The sequence below is a fragment of the Saccopteryx leptura genome, chromosome 4 (assembly GCF_036850995.1).
Source record: "Saccopteryx leptura isolate mSacLep1 chromosome 4, mSacLep1_pri_phased_curated, whole genome shotgun sequence".
NCBI lineage: Eukaryota > Metazoa > Chordata > Mammalia > Chiroptera > Emballonuridae > Saccopteryx > Saccopteryx leptura.
This window is the reverse complement of record NC_089506.1, coordinates 39,713,335-39,737,931: the sequence shown is the minus strand read 5'-3', so window position 1 is coordinate 39,737,931 and position 24,597 is coordinate 39,713,335.

Genomic DNA, 24,597 nt, shown 5'->3' with positions numbered 1-24,597 from the left:
TTGCGTTATCCTTTTTTTGTCCTCCCCAGGAGGTGAATCATCCCTTTGCAACAAGTATTAACTTGACTTCATCTCATTGTGTTGGAATTGTATCATCTCCCACCACAAGAATGGTGACTATAGTACAGTAAGATATTTTTAAAAAGAAGAGAGACTACATTCACATAACTTTGATTACAGCATATTGTTCTAGTTTATTCTAATTATTGTTGTTAATCCCTTACTATGCCTAATTTATGAACTAAAATTTATTATAGATATATTTGTATAGGAAAAAAAGAGTGTGTGTATAGAATTCAGGCATCCACTGGAAGTCTTGAAGGTATCCCCTGCAGATAAAAGATAGGGGTCTACTGTATTTCAGACAGTAGTAATTGTCAAAGCTGACTAGTGGTTTATCTGTGTGACCAAGGTTGAGAATTAGTATAATAAAACTCTGAAGCAACATGCCATTTATTTGAGTACTAAAATAGTTTAGTGTTGCTTGATCCTTTAGAACTCTGTGTGCATACCTTGCATGGCAATACTGTGTGTGTTATATTTGTTCATTTTGTACATAAACAACATTGGCAAAGAAAACTAAGTTATAAATGTAGAATTATAAGTGTGGAATAAAAGTACAGGCATGTCAAATCAACTCAATATTAGCTTTATTTCAAAAAGGCTACTCTCCTATTCAACCTCTTCTCATAAATCTGGTCATATTTATAGTCTGTTAAGAGCTGCACTATCTACTAATTTGTATTACTACCTAATTACTTCCTGACCATAAGCCTTCTCATCCAGGTTTTAAGTTCTTTCAGAGAAGTATGATACTGTCATATATTTTTGTATCCTTCACAACTGGGCCTTCGCTAAGAGAGGAAGAGGCTCTTTCTTCTGGGGGTCAATTTAGGGGCTGACAGGTTGTAGATCTATGAAGGATTTCATGGTCACCATTCACATCTGTAATCAGCACACCATTGTCAAATAAGACATCTCAGCATTCCAGAAAAAGAAGACAGCAATTTTATTGCTGGTTCCCTCCATCTTAAAATAATTTATAAATTAGGTGAACAGTCAGAGGTCTTAGTTGCTTTTGTATAATAGATATAAAACCCTGCTTCTAGGGTCAATATTAATCATATTGACCGGCTATGATTTTGTCCATCATTCTCTCTGGCAGCTTCAAACTGACATCAGCTATGCTTTGCCATGTGCCTCATATCTTAGGTTGTGTTTACATTGCACTAAGTTAAGGGGAGGTTAAACAAACACTTGGGTAATATAGTCAATAAAAATAGTCAATAAAGTCACTTCTTGATAATGTTTTCAGAAAATTTTACTTGTTCTCAGCAGAAGAAAACAATCAGAGCTTCACTGCATTGCCTGACACAGTTTGGAAGAAAAAGATGTAGGTGTAGATGCAACATACTCAGGTGCATAAGCAATCAATCACTTATGCACCAGAAGTGTTGTAGTGAGATGACGTCATTATGAAGATCTGAACATCACAGGAGACAATGTTGAGTCCCATCATTACAGAGCTACATAGCACTGCTCTTTGAAGAGCTAACATTTGTCTTGACTGTTTTTTAGTTGGGCTTGGTAGGAGATCTCACTGAAGAAACAGGTAAGCAGCACAGTTCTCCCTGATAAGGTAAATATTGTGTTGAGATAATAGGTAAGTTTGGAGTGAGCCCCACTGTAGGGTATGTTTAACAGCCAGCCAATATTGCACCTATCTCTAATTAAGCAAACCTCCCCTCCCCCACAAGGGCCTGTTGAGAATAAAACATGTAGAAATGAAACCAAATTCTATATTAGAAAAAAATTCTGGGTCATCTTCAAAATAAAATATGAGAAATTCTTGCACATCAGTACAAAAAATATTCCTAGTGTTTTAAAGAATACTTAATTAATAACTACAACCATTAATGGAGGACTCAGGAGGTGCAAGGGCTGTGCTGTACAACTGCCTTACATTTTATTCGTATTTCATAAGTCACAAATACAGAAACCTCAAAGGGCTGAGTGTTTCCTCCTCCAAGAAGCCTGCCTTGACATTGCAGACCTGGAGTTGGTTGCCCCTCCTGGCACCTCTATGGCCATTCTCACCTCCCTAGCACCCTGAATGTGTTTGTCACTGCACTCCCATCCAGAACTGTAATGATTTGTAATTGAAACTCAAGATGACAAGTGCCTTTTTAGGGTCAGCTGCTACTTCTCAGGCCTGCTTAGAGATCTTTCTATAGAGTTCCCTTATATATGATACTAAGTGGGTTTGTGTATCACATGGCCTCATTATTGTGGAAATAAGACCCCAAGCTCAGAAATTTGGCATAATGGCTTTTATTGTTTTCTTAGCTTCATACTGGAAGACATAAGGAAAATTGACCCCCAGCCACAAATAGGGGATGCGTGAGCTTCAACTCCTCAATTCTTAACTCATTGGGTTTTTATGTTTTCTTTATGCCTCAATACAGCCTAAGACCTCACTGCCCACGCCCAGTCATTACCTTTACAGGACATACTGTGGGATCATAGAACAGAAGGCCCCTTATATTCAAAATAGCAACAAAGACTGATAATATTCCCTTAAAAGTGATTGCAGTACACAGTTTGAAACACAAGGAAAAAATTATAAACCAAATAAGATCCATATCTCAAAAGAAGTTCAAGTATACATTTTGAAAGTAAACATAATACAATAAACTAGGTAAGATATATATCTGAAAGGAGATGTAGAAATGCATTTTCAAAAAAAAAAGGTATTTTTTTAGTAGAACAAAAAGGAGTATTAGATTGTGGGAGTAAAATAATGAAGAGTTCTTGCTACTTGGAGATGTATCATAAAGTTGTTTCCTTTGGGAGATCTGATTTTGCCCTCAGCAGTTCCTCGAAGGAAGCCAACTGAATATTGCACACTCCGATGGCTCTGAGAGAGAAAGTATCTCTCTCTTTTTCTGAACAATAAAGTCATATAATCCTGGAATTCCCAGGACATTTTTTTCTGCTATGCCTGAGAAAGTTAAACATGCAAAAATAAAGCCAACATGCAAAACAGAAACTTGAGGACTTTGAGCTTCTGGATGCAGCTATTCTTGAAGACTTTACAGTGATATAAATGGGATATATATATGTGTATATATTTGTTTAAGTCAGTTTGAGTTATGTTTATTGATTAAAGTCTAATCTTTGTTATTTAAGGACTAATAAGTGTCTGGCATATTATGGATGCTGAAAAATATGCCATATATGTAAATTAATAAATTGAATTGAACTCTTGGAGTCAGCTACCTATATCACTCACTTTCATTGGTGTAATGTTTCCTTGATTCAAAATAAATGACAATTGAATAGAAAAATGACATTTTGGAGATGATTTTCCCAATTCTTTTCCAAATATAAGAATAATAATATGAAATATGCAATTATATCTATCTTTGCTCAAAAATAAGAGCAGAATTCCCATGGATCAGGAATAGGGAGAATTGAGTAGAATCTGAAATCATGTTACATATGAAAGCAAGTCTGAAATATGAACACTGGGGGATGAGGCCTTAATACCATACAAGAATTGGTGGTAAGCATTGTCAAACAGCAGTAATGGGCTCCCTGTGTGAAGCCAAGGGGAGTGAACTGAGGCTGAAGTAGCTCTGCCTCTCTATCTGATATTGCAGATAGAAACTCGATATTGTCTGTGTCTTATGGACAAATAAGAGACAATTTTATGTTTGACAAGTGGTGGCACAGTGGCTAAAACTTTGACCCGGAATGCTGAGTTTGCTGGTTGGAAACTTCAAAATTGCTGGCTCTGAGCATGAGGTCATCAGCACGGGGTCTCTACCTTCAACTGGTATGGTCGACATAATCCCAAAGTTCACCTTCTTGACGCTGGCATGGCCTTGGCCAAGGCATATTCAAAATGCTTAATGTACAATTAAAGTGAAAGCAACTACAAGTTGATGCTTCTCACCCTCTCTTTCCCTCCCTGTCTCTCTTTTTCACTTTTTTTTCTCTCTCTCACGGAAAAAGAAGAAAACAAAACAAAAACTTTACAAGAATGGAAACTAGGTAGCATTGCAGGTAGGTTGGAAACCTCCCACCTGGCTGAGAATTCCTAAAAGAAGAGATGGTTCAGAGTGTGCAATGAGGTGGGGAGGGGAAAAGGCAGACAGGCTGAGAAAACAAAAACATGAACATGAAAATCTGCTGTGTAAAAGGACTCTCAAACAAAATTTACAAGAAGTACAAGGAATCTCATTCGTATGAAAATCAGTCATCAGATTTGATATTTGGGAGAATTCACACCAAAAAAATAATCAATCTAAAAAAGTAAATTTAAAATAAGTATGTAAAATTCTGTAAGAGATATAGGAGGAATAATATTGTTAAAAAGAGGAAGACTTTGTTAAATAAGAACAGATACAAAAAATAACTAAATAGAAGTCTTGGAAATGAAATATAGTTATTAATATAGAAATTTCAGTAGAGGTAAAAAAAAGAGTAGACCCTATTGAAAAAAGAATTGGTAGAATGGGTACTAGATTTAAATTTTTCACCCAGAACACAGTACAGATTGTTTTGTTAAAAATTATGGAGGATAGATTTTAAAAGTCCAGCATAAACTGCAAATGGCAATTTAGAGAATATCAGGGTAAGGAAATAGTTGAAGGAATAATAATAATAATAATAATAATAATAATAATAATAATAATAAAAGCTTGCAGACTTTAAAGAAAGATAAATCATCATATTGAAAAACTGAAAAGTGCCAAGGCAGCTATATTTTATAAAAATATGTTTCTAAAAATGGACATATCCTTTAATCAGCAATATTTAAACCCTGGAAGATTAAGTTCAATATTGTGATTAAGGTCTTCTCCTCTATTAAATAAAATAGGAAAACAATAAAATATCACATTTCTGTCACAGTTGCAGAGATTAGTAACATAATCAAGGACTTGAAGAATATAAAAGGTGTCAAGTCCCTACCAGATCTTTATTCTACTCACCTCTTTGGTTTGTGCATATCTTGGAAAATGGCATCAGGACATCATAAACTTTTAAATAGTGACTCCAAATGCAATTGCTGTCCCAAATGTGGTTCTATTCCACATCCTGGGCACCTAGTATATAGTTACTGATATGAAAGATGTATTTTTTCTCTCTATATCTGCAGATAAGGGCAACCAGATGTTGTTTGCTTTCAACTGATAGGGCCAGCAAATCTTCCCACACTGTCATACATCAGGATTACATTATATTCTGGTCAGCAGAGTCCTGGTTCGCTTCTCAGCATGGCTTCTGATTAGGAAACTTAAATTATCACAAGGTGCAGCAATTTTCTCTTTCTCATAGAATTTACTGATTATATACTTCATCATCTTAAGGGAGCTGAGCTAATAAGACGATTTAATAGCTTGTTGAGGGGTTAGTTACCGTGCAACAGGGTGGTCATATAGTGTGGTGTTGGGCTCATGTCTTACAGGATGTATACATGCTTTCTGAGTTGGCAACCAAGAAATGATAATGTTTCTCTGCTAGCCAAGATTAAGTCTGGGAATCAAGGTAGAATTGATTTACTAGTTTTCTTCCCCTCTAATACCCTGCTGATAAAATTATACCTCCTGCTTCTAAATTTTTGGACTCTGATAGTTTATAGATCTTAGTTCACAAGGAAGAAATTTCTCCTCTAAAGCCCACAATGGTTCCACTAAATGAAAGATGACTTCTTTTGCTTCTCCTACTAGTGAACCAATAGTCAAAAAAGGGTGTTATTGTACTGGCTGGGGTCATCAATCATGATTATTAAGGGGAAATCAGGTTATTTCTACACAATGGAGCAGGAAAGAGTGTGTCTTAGTTAATCTCAATTTTTCTATGTGTTGTGGTAAAAGTTTATGAAAAACCACAAGCATCTAATACAAGTTGGACTGCTTCATCCCAGATCCTATAGAAATGAATGTTCACTTCACCCCACCATGGTTCTTGCTGAGAACTATACAGTGGAAATCAGGCTTTGGTTTTTAACACAGTTGAGTACTAGGTTTTGGAAGCTCCTCTTGAGTAGCCATCCCTATGTGGTTGGGATCCATGGTATACAGGATTTCAGGGAGAACTCTCAACATCTCTTCAGGATGTCATGAAAGGCATGTTTTTTATCTTAGCCTAAATATTAAGAGATGCTAATACTGATGATGCTAGAGTAAAAAAATAATCATGTGTGCAATTTTCCCTGGGTCTCTAGTCTTCTAGTCCACCACATGGATTCTGGTCGTGCTCATCCACAGCTACATGAGCTAATTTCTTAAAGTAAATCTCACCCACAAAATCTTTCTAAGTAAATCAAATGGCTGTTCTGTTATGTTTTAAGTTCACAGTGAAAAATAACAATTGGAATGCTTCTTGAATACTAAGGTAGATACTAAATTAACTCCTTGGTAGTACAGTGAACTGATTGTCTTTGTGGAATGCAAAAACTTTTGGTTAATATGGAAAGAAACCTAGTAAATTTGGAGAAACAAAAGGTGAAATACGCTATTTATTTATTTATTTATTTATTTATTTATTTATTGAATTTATTGTGATGACATTGGTTTGCAAAACCACACAAGTTTCAATTGTTCAACCCAATAAAATGTCATCTGCACACTGTATTAAATCAGTTATTTTTGAGTCCTGTAAAATAAAAAGGCCAGCCTAGTGAAGAAATTTCTCATTTTGTGGTTTTTCTTTTTTCTAGCTTTTATAGACAAACCAGCATCTTCAGGTGTTCTTCACACCCATCATTGTAGAAGGCATTAGGGATGACTAGACAGAGGCAATCAAGATGATGAAAAGAAGCTATACTGTGTACTAGTCTACGAGTGGCAAATAAAAAAGAAAGAATAAATAAAAAACACCTCTCTTCTATTAGGTAGAAGGTAATGTTCTGAAAGATGCAATTTCAGGTGGAAAATAAAAGGCACAAAAGAACTTCATGGCAGAACACAATGGTTTGTCTCAACAGAAGTACCAAAACATATTTGCTGTCGGGTAAAGTTAGCTTGGTGCATTGCCTTGCAGTCAGTAATGCTTCACTGACTAGAAGGAGGGAGGAGGAGGAAGAGAGGGAAGAGGGGAGTAGTAATTATATTCATCAATACATCAGGCTCTATGTCAATATATCATATAACTCTTCACTTAGCACACCAGTTCTTACAAAAGCTATAGAGTTTTACCTATGGCTGAAGTGGGGGAAATATCAGAATATCTACCCTTTGGTTATGTTGAAATAAAGAAAAAAATACTGTATGTAACTGGAAATATGTTAAAAACAAATAGAAACTGTAATAGATTTTGTCATCTCCTAATTTGTCAGTGTGTGAATGTGGCAGAATTGTAGCACAACTGTGTTAGATATTCTGTTAGTCGAAGGTAGAGAACTCCCTACACATTTGAAACTATTATCTCTTTAAATAATAGAAGGTGGTTCTAAGCTATATAAATGGATGAACTGACCAAAACTATTATCCCATAAATGTCAACCACCCACTGAGCTTGGTGCAAGGCATGTTCAGCTTCTGATCAGCTCGCATAAAGAAGTTAACCAGAAGGAACACAGCACTTGGCAGACATAGTGCAGGTACAAAAGTCTGTAGAACAGCCTCTAGAAACGTGTATGGCCATGATGTTTTCTCCCATAAGCTGACTGGCTCATACTTACTTGGGTTGCACTTCTGCATCACTAAATATAATTTTAAATTGTACCATATTTTAGCAAGAAAAATATGCTGTATCTCAACCTCACCTCTGGTCAGTCAAATAGACACTCAGTAAAGAGATTATTTTTCTCTTTTTTTTTTTCAGAGAATTGAATGCCAATTGTTATCATTCACACAAACGAATGTCATTCTCTCACTTTCGGCTATTTCCTTCACTTCCAAAATGTGGCAGAAGCCTGAAAAGTAATTTCCTTCTCGAAATAAACCACAACTGAATGTACAACTCAACTAGTCAGAGGTGGGAATTGAAAACAATTTTTATTGTCCACTTATGTTCAATGCAAAGGATTGATTTCTTCTCCTTTCTCCCACCTCAATCATATTTTTTGATTGTCAGTTTATGTGTCTATGTCTACTTTGTAGAAATTAAGTTTTAATGAGCAAGTCTTTTTAGAGGATAACAAACCTAACTCTCAAATTTCACAAGCATTAATTTTGTTTCCTAATGAATTAGTCAAATGGAAGCTGTCATCATATTCGTCAGTACATCAGGTTCTATTTCAATGTATTAGATAATTAGCCAGATGTCTTCTACTTTGAGAGAGGCTGGTGGTTGGGCTTCATTCTCTCCTTCATGGCATTTGAAGCTTAGGAGAGCAGAGCCCAGATGTGGAACCTGCACCCCACAGTTGACTCCTCAGTGCACAGGTTGGTCCCTTCATCCTCCATTTCTCCATTGTAGAAGCTTTGTCTTATAGAATTATCTGGGGAGAAAATGAAAATAGACACATGCCTCTGCAAATTAGACTTGGATTGGCAGTGTATTAAGATAATTATACTTTATCCAGGCTACTCTGTCTTGTTCCCACCATGGCATTGCTGAATATATCATCATTTCCATTTGGACTACAGTTTGAAAGTGCCCATTACTGATATCTAAAGTGAATTAGACAGAATGACTTCAGAGAAAATAATCTTCCACTGATAGTCACTCACAAGAATAGTCATATGAGCTATTATTTTTTAGAACTGCTTAGGGTGAGTCTGCATTCATTCCAGCCTTTGGAAAGAACATTAAATTCCTATACCCAGGACTATATGTTGCACTTTTAAAACTTCTTGCAGAAATCAGATTTTTATGGTTTATTAAGGATTCTCTATTTATTTATAAATTTATGGGGGAAAAAACAACACTCTTGGTGAAAGAAAAAAATAAGAATGTTGTTTGAATATTAGCCACATAGGTGCACTTTCAAATTCAGAAATAGAATGAGATAATGTATATTTAAGAGAAAACAATTCTGCCTCAGAGTAGTTGGTCAATTTGGCACATTCCTCTTCCTATTGTTACTAATAAACCATTTTGAATATAAAAGCATTTGGATAAACTTTTCTTCTTCTCACCAAGTCACGTCTTCACCCATCATTTTCTCTAAATTAAATTTTCTAAAGAGAAGCAATGCTAGAAGTTAGAATTGGATAACTACAGAAACTCTCCCCAATGGTTAGGTCTCCAGATGTGACTCTGTTTCCCACATCTGTCAGGCATTAGGCCACCACATTTGCCCTTAGAAGAGCAACTGATTGTGTTCAAATGGATCTGTAGTTTAAACTTAGCTCTGCTGTTTACTAGTTGTATAACTTTGGACAGCATAACTGCTCTTTCTGAGACTCAGTTTCCTCGTTTGTAAAATGGAGATTGATACTTTTATCTCACAGTGTGTTGTAGAGGCTCAATAACTCATGCAAAGCTCTTACGCTACCACATAGTAGACACTCAGGAGACACTCACATAGTGAATATACAAGATTAATCCTGACATATTGAAATAAAAACACTTCTTCCAAACTAGTTCTTCAGAGAACCAGCTGCAGCAGTGAGTCAGGCTTATAAAAAGAATCTGCAGGCAGAGGACACCAGGTGAATATCACAAGGAGAGGGTTTTCTTTTTTTTTTCTTTCTAGCATATACCAGAAACCATGATATGTACAGAATCAGGGACATGGGCCAGTTCATAATATGACAATTTGTTGAACCTCTTACAGACTTTTGAAATCCAAGGCCACCAGTCTTCTTAAGGTCTCTTCTGCATCTGTTATTCTGTGACACTGTCTTGAGGAAAAATTAACTGTAAAAGCTAAGAACCAGAACTATGAGTTATGTGTTTTTTTCTCGATGTCAGTTTTAAACTAAAGGGCTCCAGTTTGTATTCAGGTTTTTAGATTAGTAAACATTAAAATTCTGGTCAAAAAAGGCAGAAATTTATACTGAAGAGAGAGATGAGAGCAGAGATGTTAGTAGTATATTAGACTTTCACAGGACTGGAATAGTTCATAGCTGGCATTAATATATGCAAAGGCAATACAACCTCATAAAATCTATGTAAGAATAGGCTTCATTTGCTGTGTTAAGGAACAATCTGGTAGTCTCTGAGGCTTCAAAACAACTGGGTTTATTTCTCACTCTTCTTGCCCATTGCCCACCATCTGGAGGCTGTTCTCCCATACCAGTACAATTCTCATTCTGCAACTGAGGCCCTGGAAGCACAAAGACTCTTTATGAGGGTGACAGAAGGAAAGGTGCATTTTTGGGGTGTTTCATAACAGTGATCAAATGCTCAACCTGACAAGGACAAGGGCACATAATTCATAATTTACCATATTTTTCCGTGTATAAGAAACTCCTATGTATAAGACGCACCTCATTTTGGGAGCCTGAAATTTGGGGGAAAATGTATTACATAAAGTTATTGAACTCAAGTTTTATTCATCATAAAACTCATACAACTATTGATCACTGTCAAAATTTCCATTCAGAAAAAAAAATTTTCCATTTAGGGGTCCCCAAACTTTTTACACAGGGGGCCAGTTCACTGTCCCTCAGATCATTGGAGGGCCACCACATACAGTGCTCCTCTCACTGACCACCAATGAAAGAGGTGCCCCTTCTGGAAGTGCGACGGGGGCCGGATAAATGGCCTCAGGGGGCCGCATGCGGCCACATCTGTATCTGATGACGAATCACCATCTTCAACAATGAGTGCAAAAGCATGAGTAAAAAAGTGGGAAATTCAAGGGAAAATATCTGCAACCACTGTATAAGATGAATCCAGTGTTTAGACCCCAAATGTTTCCAAAAAGAGTGTGTCTTATACATGGGGAAAACGGTACCTGATATGGCTCAAACTTCATGACAGGGACCAGAAAGTGTACTGCTTCCAGGTATCCAGGAGTGGGGGACTAGGAAGTTATGCACAACGAGCCTGTATTATCTTTCTTTATTATGTTTATGCTAGCCTCAAAGCCAAGCCCATCATCCAATGAGTCAAGTAGAAGCAAGAGCAGAAATCATGGCAGGAAAGCCAAATGCTTGCTGGGTTTTGGTTAAGACTTGAGCAGTGAAAATGCAAAGCCTCATTTATGGACAGGTAATGAGCATCATAGGAAAGATCTACAGGTATACAATCGCAGGTGGATGGTTTCTTCTTTCTGGAGATGGTATTGGGTAAACAGCACTGGGAAAACAGAAATGATCCCAATGCCCTGAATGTATTAGAGACACATCAGTCCTGAACAAATGTTATGACAACAAAACAGTGCTAACGATGATTTACTTAGAGCCTCCAAACCCCCTCAGTGTGGTTCCCACTACTCCAAGCACTGTCACTCACTGGGCACAGTACAAGGTTGATCAGAAGGCAATGAAGCTTAAGGACTGCCTACTAGACCCCCCTGGAAAGTATATCCTCAGGAACATCACACCTTCATACCAGCTTGGCTGTCACCATTAATCAACTACAGAAATGCAATCATTTGATCTGGGAGTTCTGACATGGGAAATCATTGCTTTGTAAAATTACACTGCCAAACTATCATATATATCATGAAATTATAAAATGGTTTTGTGTTATGCATTAAGATGTGTATTTTTGTGTAATTATGCCCTACTGTTGAGGTTCTCAAAGTCTGGTCCCCAAACAACAGTGTCAGTGCTGCTGAGGAACTTGTTAGGAAGGCATGTTACTAGGTCCCACCCCAGGCCTAATGAATTAGAAACTCAGAGGGGTGGGCTGAGCAATCTGTGATTTGCAAGCTTTCCTGATGATTTTGATGGCGCACTGAAATGTGAGAACCAGGGCCCTAGAACACATTGTTTTAGTATTAACAAAGATTTTGAATTTGCCCGGTATAGTAGTCCTAAATCTTGTGTGCAATTGGAAATAGTTAGAGAGCTTATAGAAAAATACATATGCCTGGGTCTCATTCCCAAGAGTTTTGAATTCAATTTGTCTGGGATGGGAGTCCAACATCATATCTCTAAAAATACTTACCAAGTGATTCTCAGTGCAGCGGAAGTTGAAAGTCCCTATACCCAACCCCTCTCTTCAGTAATACGCAAGCAGAGGCCCTGAGAGGCTGAGCAGCCCAGAGCCCACAGCTAGTCAGCTCTTACGCAAGGTGGCCATAGTGAACCAACTCTGTAGCATTTAGGGAACAATGTGTGCTGTGTTATCAATGCAGACTTTCAAGATTCATAATCTGTTTTGACCTGGATGAGTCATAAGCACACATCTCTGTTATTGCCTTATTGCCTCAAACTTTAATTAATGATCACTTTGCTTTTGCAATGATCCTAGATTTTTTAAATATACCAGATTGTTCATCCTGCAAGATGACAAGCTGCTGACGTCATAATGATGTAAGCAACGGACAAACAGCTCATCATTTTCACATTAAATTTAATCAGGTTTCCTTCCTGTTTGTGTTGTACATGCCCACAATAACGGCATAAATATTATGTTTCAAACACAGAGCATTTGTGGCCACTTAAAATCGAAGAATGGATCTGTTTCTGAACCAGATGGTTCAACCTGAAGTGTAATGCTATTAATTGTTCTGAGTCCATTTTACAAGAAGTACTGCCTAACTTCTTTGATCCAAAACTTGTTTGTGGCCACTACAACGCTATGTGGAGGCCACTGCATCCCTCAGCACCTCGAAGAGCTCTTCACATCTCCTCTTTCTCCACCGACACCCCCCCCCCCCGAGAGTTCCCAGTGTTCTGCTGGCAGTTAACCAACCGGGGCTAGTTTGGCTGCTGCCTGCTGCTCACTAAAGGCTGCTATGCAAAAAGGCAGATGGAAAATGAAAGCGGTGTTTTTCAGTCACTGTGTCTCTTTTCCCATCTAAACACAAAAGAATAATTTCACAGATGGTATTTCTTCTTTTCGACACTTACAGTTTAGGACAATAGTTGTGAAGAGCAGGGAACAGATTCAATGCCTCAGGAAGACAAAAGTACGGTTCAAACACGAGTGTTTGATGATGTTTGCAATCAATATTTGCAAAGCTGTTTTGTATTGTGATGCTGTGTACTCTCCTCCTTCCCCAGCGGGAGGAAACCACTCTGTGCTGGGAAATTAGGTGTTCATCACACAGGATGTTTGACAGAGGCGGCTGGCCTTGCAACCTGATCTTTTCTCCATTGTCATGTGCCCTGTAACCACCGGAGTATCATAAAACAGGCTAGAGGTTACTATAGCAACGCTACTCAAACCAACGCGAGGAAGAAGGCTTGCGGACTGGGAAATGTTGTCATTTCAACCCCTGATTTTCAGGGTTTGGAACATGACTCTAAACCGACATATCAGAATACAAGGCATCGGTTTTTCAAAAAGGCGTGGAGCTTCGGGGGTGTTAAGTTTCCAGATAGGACTTAGAAGCCTCTCGTATACATCAGCTTATTACAGGGGTCATAAAAACCACTTTCTGTAGCAGTCATAATTTGTAAAACAGGTGTCTGACCTCAGCTTTTAAAAACCCGTTGAAAGCACAGGCAATAGGAGTTTGGGAACAAAAAATAGGATAGGTCAAGCCTCATGCTCACGCTAAGGTAAGGGCCCCTTCGGGGACAGTGTGAGGGTGTGACAGAACTGTTCTTGGGCCCAGATGAAGCCTGGGTATCTTCTTCACTCTGGCCAGGCAGCTTCGCGTTCTCAGGGGAGGCCTTCAGCTGATTTTACTCTGTCTTCATGTACAAGCCCCTATTTTTGCTTTTCCTTTTGTTCCTAACCCTCCCATAATTTCTCTTCCTTCCTAAACTGTTATCAGCATCAACTGCTTTCAATTACGCCCATTTCGTCTTTATTTATGTTTACTAATTTAACCAAGCAGAGAGCAGGGAGGCAAGCGTCTCTCAGGTGTGGCTGTGGGGCGTCCTTGCTCTGCCCTTACTGGTCGTATGAACTGGATACCTTAATTCCTCCAAGGTCATTTCTTTGAATGATACCCACCTGGCAGAGATTGTAAGGATTAAATGAAATAATAAACAGTAAGTGTGGCCAGAGTGTGGACTCTTGGCCAGTGTTCTTGAAGTCAAGCTTACAAGATCAACAGAAGACAATTGGTCAAGGTTGGAAGGAGAGTCATGGATACAGATAAGAGTGAAGTGGTTAGTTACCAAGGAACGGGGTTTGAGAGAAGGGATTGGGGGAGGGGTTGGAAGGAGGATAGTAAAGAGGGACAAATATACTGTGACAGAAAATGATTTGACTGAGTGATGGGCACACAATGCAATCAACAATTCAAATGCTATAAAGATGTTTACCTGGACCCCACTAAATTTAATTTTTAAAATGAAGATGCTTACTAGGCCAGTGTGACATGACCTTGGAGCCATGCTCTTTTCTAGTCCATGGACTGTCTGCCCACAAGCCTGGAAATCCTTAAAAAATAGTTTTGAGTTCATGTCCAAGGCCTTTGAGCACATTTCTGTCTATCTTTCTAAAGGGCTATCTTGGCCCCAGCTAGCGGAAGGGGAAGGATATTTGTAAGGAGTAGATAGAAACTAGACTTGTGGCTGAGTGCCCACCTGCACACACCCAGGGCCAATTACAGAAAGGTAGGCAGGGGCCGGTCATGGATTCCTGTTTCCCTTGGTTCTAGCTCAGAAATTCTCACTTTAAACCTGGCCTTTTAGGTCATTGTTTCTATATTGTGTCAAGGTAGGCAGACAGTATAGTTTTATTTAACTGTTTGCTGACTTAATTTATAACTTTATAGTGTTTATGCAAATAGTGCGAAGGTTCCATTTGCTTTGTTGAATTGGATCACATAATGACAATGGCAGAATTCACATACAGTATACACATCACCGTGATGCATAACAGGTCCATTAACACCAAGAGAATATTATGTAGCAATCAACTGATTCATTTAGTTTTGTACTTTTTCAAAAGGAATTTTTAAAAATTATCACAAAAACTGAGAGTCATGGATACAGATAAGAGTGAAGTGGTTAGTTACCAAGGAACGGGGTTTGGGAGAAGGGATTGGGGGAGGGGTTAGAAGGAGGATAGTAAAGAGGGACAAATATACTGTGACAGAAAATGATTTGACTGAGTGAATGGGCACACAATGCAATCAATAGTTCAAATGCTATAAAGATGTTTACCTGGACCCCATTAAATTTAATTTTTAAAATGAAATTTAAAAGTGTTGTATGTACAGTGATTGACCTGGTAACATTGGAATGAATATGTGACACAACACAATCATAAAAAAAATTTTTTTGAAAAGTGGTCAAAGGAGAGGGGAAAGATCTAAAATTTGATTTTGGTAAAAATCTTATTCAAGCATACTTATTTTCTTCTTCAACAGTCATCGAGAATTTGTAATCTCACAAAAAATATGACAGGAATGCAAAAGACTAAACATCTATGGTTTCACAAGAAGAGCATAAAGGCAGTTCATCTTAGATTTAGAATGCATTCGAATTGTTTTTCTGCCCTGCCCTTAGATTGTCTATGTGCGATAGGGATCCACTGGGCAGAGATGAATTAAGTTGTGCTGAGGATGGATTTTACAGGAAGAGCAGGTGGTTGCCTAGGGCAGTGAAATGTTTTAGTGACTCTATTATGGGAGGGTCTGTAAGCTGTGAGGGAGTTGTTGGGTTTATCCCCATCTTGCCTAAGGCTGCAAATTCCCAGCGCCACCCTAGGGTGTATTAGGCAAAGTATTTGAATATATTTACATCTATAACCCAGACTTGAAAGAGAGGGGGAGAGAGGAGCATTTGTTTACTATTTCCTGTGCTTCTGATGAGTATTTAACTTTCTGTCTCTGTCTCCACTGTGGCTCCTGTGACATCTCAGTGCTGTGAGAGATGGTGACAAAGCCAGGCTTTTATACAGGTGACAAGAGGTCACATGAGGGTGTGCCAACCCAGGCAGACCAGAGGGACAGCTGGTAGTCCTGCCCACTCCCCTTTTCTTTCGCACCCTCTCTGGAGAGTGTGTACATAGTGGTAACAATACAGTCGACCTCCTGAAGCCCGTCCAAATCTGCACCTGGTTCCCTCAGCTGCCAGCGCCATCTGTGCAGGTTGTCACACCAGTTCAGGTTATCTAATCCTAAGGAAGCCTCAACGAGACAGACCACATTTTGTGAGCAGACTGGAGTCTTTTGCACCTTATGATGAAAATTATCCATGTGCTTTAGCTGAACCCAAGTCCATGAAATGTAAGCAAACTGCAATGCAATGTAACACACAAGGAACAGGATGACTTAGAAAACTGATTCTATATTATGTAGACTGTGTGTGTAAAATTACCACTCAGATGGTCAAATTCACCATAATCATTGTGAGACAACACAAGGGCAGAAAAACAAGCTGTCAGAAGGAAGTCTGTAGTCTAGGACATTTGCTGAGAACTAACAAAATTTTACAAAATACCAAGGAAAGGATCTTAAATTAGCCAAGATTTTTAGAACAGTCACTGAAGACAATTCAAGGCCATAGAAGAAAGTCTCCTGAGTGGAGGCTTTACTGAGATAAGCAAATGGTTGGTGTACATTGATATCTGCAAAGGGGTGTATTTTGACAGGTTAAGGGGATGCCCCTTTTTCATCACAGTCAGTGCAGCTACAAAGAGAACAGTTTTTACCCAAAGTGACTGTGGCGAGAAAAAACAGAAAAAAAACTCAGGAGGCTGGGACAACTAATGGTGTCATTCTTTCTGGATGTCTTGTACTGGGAAAACCATTCCAAAATACTTTGGAACTATAGTTTAGCATCTTCTCAAACCAGCTAGTTTCCAAGTCAGCAAAAGATTTTTTTTCTTTCTTTTCAAAGAAATTTTTGCTTTTTCCTGATTTGTGGGATATTTGTGTTTTTTAAAAGTATTTCCCAATTAACAAATGTACTCTACACATAGAGCCCAGGGGATCTATTCTTATGACAATATGTCCACATAATTTACCACTAATGAGAAATAAAGATGTACATCAAAGGAAGAAAAGAACCTTGCATCATCTAAATGAATACGCTTCATTAATGCAACATTATGGCCAACTTTTACTGAGAAAATGCATTAAAGCCTAAAGGTTCAGAATAAATCTACCAGCAGACAGTGTATACATACATTACCCTAAGGGATTTGAAAGAAAATCAGATCAGGATGGCAGAGACTGCACTGGAGCTGAAGGCCCAACGCTTCAGGGAAAACTTTGGGATCTTGACTCAAGTTCCAAAATGTTACATAACTACAGTCAGGTCTCCAAGCAGAGAAGGGGTGATGAGGAACAAACCCTGAAGACCAGATGTGGACACTTAAAAAATGCTTAATTTTGCAACAATAAAAAATAAATGCATTATCTTTATACCTCTGTTAAATGCACATCTTGTGAGTGTCAGGTTATAGTCATTGTTAAAATCCTGGTGCTGTTGGAAATAAATGAAAATCAAATTTTGAGTTCATAAACTTCTGTGTAAATGAAAATGCAAGGTCAATAACCCATGGCAAAGGGCAAAAATGTCACATTTTGGGGTGTCATTGTCTTCATTTAAGGTTGCTCATTACTACATAATTTGTCTGGCACTTTTAAGCTGCATTTCCCAAGCCAACTGATAAAAGCTGGGGAGTATTTCCAGATGCTAAGAAAAACTGGTTTTTGGGATTTTTAAAAAATGATTTTAGAGAGAGAGAGAAAGAGAGAGAGAGAGAGAGAAACAGCCATTTGCTCTTCCACTTCTTTATGCATTCATTGGATGATTCTTGTATGTGCCCTGACCAGGGATGAAGCAAGCAACCCTGTTGCATCAAGACAATGCTCTAACCAACTGAGCTATCTGGCAAGCATGAGTTTTTAGTTTTGGCAGTAAAAATGTTTATGCCTGTTGAGAAAGTGAAAGGCAATGTAATCAAATCCTCCCAGGTAAAAGCAAATCACGATCCTTGTAGCTTTGACACACCTGTTGAATTTAATGCTGTGAAAAGTTGGCCCTGAGAATGAGCCAACTCAATGGGCTAAAAGCCCAACCAAAGATATTGATGTGAACCACTTGCTTAATGTGCACACACTCTCTCTCTCTTTTTCAATTCCAGTTGCAGTGATTCTATTCTTAGAATCCAATTCAGAAAAAGTCACACATTTCACGATAAAATTTTTATCCTTTGTACTGACTCTTCCACCACTAGAAATAAGAAAAACAAAGAAGAAACAAATCAAACAACTTATTTTTTCCGATATTCTAACTTGTGTAAACCTTGGTAATTCACAAGGAATACAGAAACCACATGCAACATAATTTGTCAAGATGCCATGTGAGCCTTTACTCATGTTCAGTAGCTCCATAATACCATGCTTCTTTCTCCTAATAGTTTGATTTTGAAGATAGCTATACCAGTTAGCTGACTTGTGCAGTGAGAGCTCTGTTGCAATCTCATAAAAAAAAAAAACTTCCTAAAAATGGCTGTGAGATGCAATAAGCATGCTAAGGTGTAGCCTTGCATTTTGACTCTCACACTAGTTGGTGTTTGTGTTTATTTTTGCAGGACCACCATTATTCATACATAAAGTAAAGGTAGGAGGATGGGGATCCATAAGGTCGTAGTTTTCCAAAATGTGTTTGTTCATTGGCACAGAGTTTTGGAAGATCACTTTAAAAAAAATTCTTTTTTTTAAATTAGAAAATACAGATTATTGTATTTCATTGATGATTTTCAATGATTATTTATAATTAAAAGACTTAAGATGTCTTTAGTTTAAAGTTTTAGTTTAATTTAAACTTATCTTTCTTCTCAATCTCCATAAATGGCAAGAAAAAGGCTTTACCAGAATGCAACACCCCTTCAATATTAAAAATAAGAAAATAGAAGGGTGTTTTTAAATATTTTACATTTACTGTGCATGCACACTCACATGCACACATTCATAAATATATAGATATAGATACAGTCTTAAATCCACCATATTATTTAATGAGGGATATCTAGAAAGTTTAGAGATATTAGAGACATTTTCCTTAAAATTAGGAAGAAAGCAAAAATGTCTAACTGTATTATACTGCTCAAAATTGTAGGAGAGCTATCGGCCAATGCAGTTATGCAAAATAAATCAATTTGAGATATGACAATGCGTAAAAAAAAGTGTAAATTTTGTTTTTTATACACATGATATTATAGTATACTTGTGAAACCCTAGAGAATCAATGCTAAAACTATCTCAAACAATGAAAAAATATAAGTGAGGTAGTAGGATGTGAAATTAACACACAATCATCAATAGCCTTTATATCTACAAACAATAAAGAAAGAAAGCTCCATTCATCAAAGCAATAAATATTATTCTAAGAGATAAATGTAATAAGAAGAGAACAAGTCTATATGAGGAAAACTGAAATTGCTTATGGAAGCTGCAAAAGTAGACTTAACTGAATGTATAGCCAGTTGTGCTTTTGTCTAGGAAGACTCAACATTTTAAAGATGTATGTTCTAAGTTGATGAAATTTGTGTAGTATCACTAAAAATACTAACAAGCTATTCTATAGTGTTAGACAACTTAATAGAATTTGTACAAAAAAACAGCAGATAAAGATACTTATGAAAACATTGCGAAAGCTAATGGGGCCACTTGCTCTATCATGTAGTAAAGCATACAATATATCTCCTAGAATTAATACCATGTGGTGCTGGCATGGGAATAGGCAAATAGATCAGTGGAAAGTATAGGTGAAGTATAAATTAGACACAAGTACATACGGAAATTTAGTATAGAACCAAAATGGCTCCCCAAATTACTGGACAAAAGATGGATTTATTAATAAATAGATCTGGGACAAATGACTAGCCATTAGGAAAAGATAAAATTATATATATCCTAAGATTATACTTCAAACTGATTAAAGAAGTAAATGTAATAATAGCAATCATTTATGTACCAGTTAAAAAATGAGTAAACTCTCTTTGAAGTTGGTATATAAAAAAAAAACCTTTCTGACTATGGCTCAAAATTCAAATTTAATAAAAGGAAAGATTGATATTTTTAAATACATAAAATATACAAAAAATGTATATTTCAAAAACTCACCACAAGCAAAAGCAATTGAGAACTGGGAGAATATTCTAATCAAATAACTCAGACAAAGAGCTGCTATCCCTAATGTGTAAAATCTCTTAAAAATTAAGAGATAATGGCAAATGTGATAGATAAATATAAAAAAGACATGAACAGTTCCATCTCTGCCTCTTTCATTTTCCCTCTTTTTAAATATATTTAAAAGTTTGCTGATTACATTTATCTTTTCGGAAAGCCAGCTTTTGTTCCAGTGATGATTTTCTCTATTGTTTGTTCTATTTATGTTTAATGGTATACAAGCTTCTTTTTTCTTTACAATTTGGTTTTGATTGATTATCTCTCTATCTTCTTAAGGTAGAAGTTTAGATCACTGATTTTAAACCTTTTTACATAACCTCCAAAATGAAAAATGTCCCTCTAAGCATTGCTTTAGACTGGCATCTTACAGGTCTTTGTATGCTGTTTTCCGTGGTTTCCTGTCCCCTTGATTTTAATATATTTTATATTTATAACTCTTTTAGAAACACAAAAAAATTAAGAAGCTACAAGAGAGAGCTGGCACATAACAGCACATCCAGCTTCCCTTGTTATTAACATCTGTGATAGTATGGTACACTTGTTAATTGAGGAACCAAAAATGATTCTTTAATAAACCCATAGTTTATTCAGATTTCCTTAGTTTTACCCAATGCCCTTTTCTGTTCTGGGATCCCATTCAGGATCCCATATTATATTCCATGTCACCTTAAAGTTCTCTCAGCTGTGACAATTTCTTAGACTTCCCATATATTTGATGAGTACAGGTCAGACATTTTGTAGAATGACTGTGCATGGAATTTATTTGATGTTTTTCTTATGGTAGGACTGTGGCTATAGGTTTTTAGAAGGACTATCCCAAAGATAAAGTGTTATTTTCATTGTATCCCAGGTACATACTACCAACATGGTGTCACTGTTGATGATGACTTTGATCACCTGGCTCAGGAAATATTAGCTTTCCTTACTGTAAATTGGAGAGTAATGCTTCCTCTGTTGAAGGTGAAGAATCTATAAAAATTATTTAGAATTCTTCTGCATAAGAGATTTGTCTTTTTTTCTCTTATTAATTTATGTAATCATTTATTTTTATGAGTATGGACTAATAAAAATTTATTTTATATTTCAGTTACTGTCTAATAATACCTTACATATTATGTTTTCCATATCATTTATCAACATGTAAATATATTATAAATTTCTAGAAGTGAAGTTGTTGAATCAAAAATTATGCACATCTTAAATTTTGATAAGTGATTGATTTGCCCTCCTTAAATGCTATTCATATTTACATTCTCCCCTCCCTTGCCACGAATCAAGTATGAAAACAACTGTTCTATGACATCCTTGTTACAGTGTGCTACAAAACGTAGTGAATATTGCCAGTGTGAGCTCTGCTGAAGCAGAATCCCATTATGGTTTTAATGTGTTTGTTATTTACTAAATAGGCCTCATTTACCAAGTTGTGCTGTGTGTTCCCTCTCCCGCCACTTTTTCTGAGAGCCGTACTCATTCTGAGGTAGCTCCTACGGCCAGCCCTAGCAACTTATTTCCATCCTGGGAACGTGAGGTTGGACCCAGCCCTCTGAATTGCCATTTGCTTTAAAGAAGTGGACCTTTTCTGGGGTCTGAGACCATGGTGTTCACCCTCTATATTTTCCATGTTTGACATCCAGTTGATTTTGACAAACTATCCTCCTATTTTGTTTCTTTTTTTCCTTCTTCTTTTTCTCCTCCTCCTCTTTCTTTTCCTCTCCTCCTTCCTCTTTGTTTTATCAAAGGTGAGAAATTACATATTTTGAAGTTATTAAAGGGAAGAGGAGGAGTAATGTCAGTTGCACTTTACCACTTAAAGCAGGAATCCTTACCAACTTTGAACTGTGGGCTATCTACCTTGCTTTGAAGGATTTCTATGAAAGAAGTTTTGACATCGTTATAGCTTTACACCAGCACATCTGGATTATTTGAATCTCAATGTAGTCATTTGCTGTAGTAGATTTTTCCTCCCAATTGTTAGATCACTCACTAATTTGAGAAGCATGTTTTCTATCCCTTCAAGTAAATGAATGATAAAAGTGTTTGAGTGGACTTAATCATATCAGGACCTTTTGGCTTGCCACTAATAACTTCCTTTTGGGTGGATATCAGTACATTAATCACCACTTTTTTTTTTACAGTTATTTTCTTCTTTAAATTTCATCCAATTTTACTATCAGTCAGTTCATGTCATCTTGTTGTGTTTCCATGAACATTAAAAAAGGTTCTGTTACATGCTTTGATGAGACCCAGATACACCATTTTCATGTCATCCCCTAAGCTGCCATTCTAGTAAAAGCGTCAGAAAGCAAATGAGGTATGACTTGTTGGCAGTGAACCCATTGCTGACTCCCTAGAAATCACTACCTCTTTTTCTAAAGGGCTTATAAATCTATCATCTAATAATTCCGCTCTACAGTTTTACACGGAAATGTTATCAAGTATGTCTATTTAAAGTTTCTGGTACTTGTGGCTTAGCCCTTTCACTTTCTCTGTGATTCTTCAAAGATAGCTGAAATTGGTTTTGTAATCACACATTAAAGTTCTGCACATCTTGGGATAAATATCTGGACCTGGAGACTCAATCCCTGTCAAGGACCTAATGCTGTTTTATCATCTCCTCACTGTCTGGGACTCCACCTCCCATTGCTCCATGTTTGCCCTCCCTGCTTCCCTTGAAAGACTGATCTTGCTAACAAAGACAGTTGAAGAAAAAAAAGTAGCAGAAAAGCAGTTCTTCCTTCTGATATCTTTTAACACCAAACCCAAACCGGGTATTACGCAGTTCTTGATAGCACCTCTTGTTCCGAGCATCCTTACGAAGTTCCCCTGGCTGAGTACTTTGACAAATTGTTTCTCTTCTAGCAGCTCCAGTTTATTCATTTAACATGTGACTAATCACAACATTACTTGTGAGGCCTCTTCAAGGATGGAGATCATACATTTCACATACTTAGAACACTGCCTGGCACCCCTTTAGTGCACAATCAATATTAGCTATCTCATTGTTGTCATTGTTATCCATGGCATTTTAATGGGCAAGCTCTCTGACATTGTCTTTCCCCTCCTGATAGTAAAAGCTGATCACTGCAGTTCTAAAACAATTTTTGATTATGTGCCTATCCTTTTACTTTTCATACCTGACTTTAAAATCTGAACTCTTCAGAAATGTTTTATTATTGACCTCCCTAATTTTCTTCCTCACCAAGTTCACTGGATTTTTTTTTAAATTACCTGTCTTAAATGATTACTTCTTTTAAAGTCTATGACTATGTGTTATATCTGTCTCATCATTTTCTTCCTCTTCTTCTGGCTTTCCCCAAACCTGCCCTTCTGAGAATTCCCTTACGGCAGGACCTGGCATAGGATTTAATAAGCCAACCCTTTTTTCTCTTTTCTTTACTTTCTTCTGTGTATCCAACAGATCTACCAAGCACTGCTAACTTTATCTCCAGAAATTTAATGACTCTACCTCCTTCTCTTCATCTCTCCTGTTACTATCTTATATTATTTCCTGGCATTTCTCCTTTTTGTTAGTTCAACATGTTTTGTGCCAGTTTTCCTGACACCAGATCTGCCCTCTACTGCCAGATGAGTATTTTAAAACATTAATTTGATAACAATAACAGCTTGTCAAAGATTTTTTAAACATATTGAACCGTCTACGAAATTAATAATCAAGCAATGAAAACACCAATTAAAAAATCAGCCAAGATTGTAATAAAATACATATATCATGTTGAGATTACTCTCACATATCAGCATTGAATACATGAAAATAAGAAAATTGACAAAGCCACTCTTCTAAAAGCTTTAACTATTTGTTCTCAACTAAAGAATTTTGATGAACAGTAAACCTAATCAACAATTACTATAAACTTGTAGAAAAAAACAAAAACAAAAAACAAAACCAGGCCCTGACAAATTGGTTTAGTGGTAGAGCATCAGCCTGGTGTGTGGAAGTCCTGGGCTTGATTCCCAGTCAGGGCACATAGGAGAAGAGACCATCTGCTTCTCCACCTCTCCCCCTCCCCTTTCTCTCTCTCTCCCAGAAATTATTGAACTTTGGGTGATGGACATACAACACAATCAACAGTTCAAATGGTACAGAAATATATACCTGAAACCTATGTACTCTTATTGATCAATGTCACCTGATTAAATTTAATTTCTAAATAAAAATAAATAAGCAAAATAAACTGTAAATATCTACCATATTTGTGTAGCACAGAAAAGGGGTGGATAAGAGTCTCTGGGGGGGAGGAGCAAGGTTTTCAGAGAAGAGATGATGAGAAAACTGTTGATCTCTGTCTGGAAGGATGATCAACGTATTGTACGTGGACGAAAGGTCTGGACAGTGTCTCTTAGGCAGTGAGAATAGCAGATTCAAAGGCCAGAAGGAGCAGTGGTTCAGACTGTTTCACGAACTGCAACTGTTTAGAAAGGACAGAGCGTAGACTCTGGAAGAAACATGCATCAAG